Source organism: Arachis stenosperma, chromosome 4 (genome assembly GCF_014773155.1).
Source record: "Arachis stenosperma cultivar V10309 chromosome 4, arast.V10309.gnm1.PFL2, whole genome shotgun sequence".
Classification (NCBI taxonomy): Eukaryota; Viridiplantae; Streptophyta; class Magnoliopsida; order Fabales; family Fabaceae; genus Arachis; species Arachis stenosperma.
This window is the reverse complement of record NC_080380.1, coordinates 94,552,954-94,555,307: the sequence shown is the minus strand read 5'-3', so window position 1 is coordinate 94,555,307 and position 2,354 is coordinate 94,552,954. Positions and strand designations below refer to the sequence as shown.

The 2,354-nt window shown below is 35.8% G+C and overlaps 1 non-coding gene across 1 annotated transcript; it reads left to right on the top strand.

Moving 5' to 3' along the window:
* The first annotated feature begins 241 nt into the window (after positions 1-241).
* On the top strand, positions 242-349 carry LOC130978158 (small nucleolar RNA R71). Its single transcript, XR_009085816.1, has one exon. It is a non-coding gene; the product is annotated as a small nucleolar RNA R71 (small nucleolar RNA).
* The last annotated feature ends 2,005 nt before the right edge of the window (positions 350-2,354 follow it).

Below are 2,354 nucleotides of genomic sequence, written 5' to 3'. Positions count from 1 at the left end.
GAGCCAATATGGCATTCAGAGTATCAATCTCAAGAACTCCTTTCTTCTGATTAGTCCCATTGTTCACAGGATTCCTTTCAGAAGTGTACATGAATTGGTTATTTGCAACCATTTCAATTAGCTCTTGAGCCTCTGTAGGCGTCTTCTTCAGATGAAGAGATCCTCCAGCAGAGCTATCCAAAGACATCTTGGATAGTTCAGATAGACCATCATAGAAGATACCTATGATGCTCCATTCAGAAAGCATGTCTGAGGGACATCTTCTGATTAATTGTTTGTATCTTTCCCAAGCTTCATAGAGGGATTCTCCATCCTTCTGTCTGAAGGTTTGGACTTCCACTCTAAGCTTACTCCATCTTTGAGGTGGAAAGAACTTTGCCAAGAAGGCATTGACTAGCTTTTCCCAAGAGTCCAGGCTTTCTTTAGGTTGAGAATCCAACCATATTCTAGCTCTGTCTCTTACAGCAAAAGGGAATAGCATCAGTCTATAGACCTCAGGGTCAACCCCATTAGTCTTGACTGTGTCACAGATTTGCAAGAATTCAGCTAAGAACTGATGAGGATCTTCCATTGGAAGTCCATGGAACTTGCAATTCTGTTGCATTAGAGAAACTAATTGAGGCTTAAGCTCAAAGTTGTTTGCTCCAATGGCAGGGATAGAGATGCTTCTCCCATAGAAATCAGGAGTAGGTGCAGTGAAGTCACCCAGCACCTTCCTTGCATTGTTGGCATTGTTGTTGTTTTCGGCTGCCATGGGTTCTTTTTCCTTGAAGAATTCGGTCAGGTCCTCAACAGAGAGTTGTGCTTTAGCTTCTCTTAGCTTTCTCTTCAAGGTCCTCTCAGGTTCAGGGTCAGCTTCAACAAGAATGCCTTTGTCTTTTTTCCTGCTCATAAGAAAGAGAAGAGAAAAAGAAAAATGTGGAATCCTCTATGTCACAGTATAGAGATTCCTTGAAGTGTCAGAAGAAAAGAAAAATAGAAGAAAGAAGGTAGAAGAATTCGAACTTGATGAGATAGAGTTCGAATTGTACATTAAGAAGGAGCAGTACTCCATAAATAGAAGGATGTGAGAGAGAGGGAAGAGGATTTTCGAAAATTAAATTAAGAGGATTTAAAAATATTTTGAAAAATTGATTGATAATTTTCGAAAATTGAAAGTGGAAAAGAAATCAAGTGATTTTTGAAAAAGATTTTGAAATTAGAAATCAAAAAGATTTGATTGAAAACTTATTTTGAAAAAGATGTGGTTGAGAAGATATGATTGGTTTTAAAAAATGTGATTGAGAAGATATGATTTGAAAACAATTTTAAAAGATATGATTTGAAAACAATTTGAAAAGATATGATTTTAAAAATTAATGACTTGCCTAACAAGAAAAGATATGATTCAAACATAAAACCTTCCTCAACAGAAAAGGCAAAAAATGTTCAATTAAATCATTAATTGTTAGGAAGTATCTTTGAAAAAGGAAAGAAATTGATTTTGAAAACATTTGATTGAAAAGATATGATTTGAAAAAGATTTGATTTTGAAAAACTTTGAAAACTTGAAAAAAAAATTGATTTTGAAAACAAAATCTTCCCCCTAGCACCATCCTGGCGTTAAACGCCCAGAATGGTATACATTCTGGCGTTTAACGCCCAAAATGCTACCTCTTTGGGCGTTAAACGCCCAACCAGGTACCCTGGCTGGCGTTTAAACGCCAGTCTGTCTTCTTCACTGGGCATTTTTGAATGCTCAGCTTTTTCTGTATAATTCCTCTGCAGTATGTTCTGAATCTTCAATTCTTTGTATCATTGACTTGAAAAGACACAAATTAAAAATATTTTTGGATTTTTAATAATCAAAATGCAACAAGAATCAAATAACAATGCATGCAAGACACCAAACTTAGCAGTTTGTGTACTACTGACACTATATGAAACACCAAGATACTCAAGTCAATAGAATTTAAAGATCAAAACAAAGAATTACAAGCATGGATTCGAAAGATATAACAAAAACATGCATTTGACACCAAACTTAAGATGAGACTCTAGACATCAAATATTTTTGGTTTTTTATGATTTTGTAAATTTTTTTGTGTTTTTCGAAATTTAAGTGGAAAAAGGAATCAAAATTCTTAATGAGAATTCCAGGAATCAGTGCAATGCTAGTCTAAGACTCCGGTCCAGGAATTAGACATGGCTTCACAGCCAGCCAAGCTTTCAAAGAAAGCTTCGGTCCAAAACACTAGACATGACCAAAGGTCAGCCAAGCCTTAGCAGATCACTGCTCTAAAAGCAAAATTGATGAAAATCAACAAGCTCTTGTGGTGATAAGTTGAAACCTCGGTCCAATCAGATTAGACATG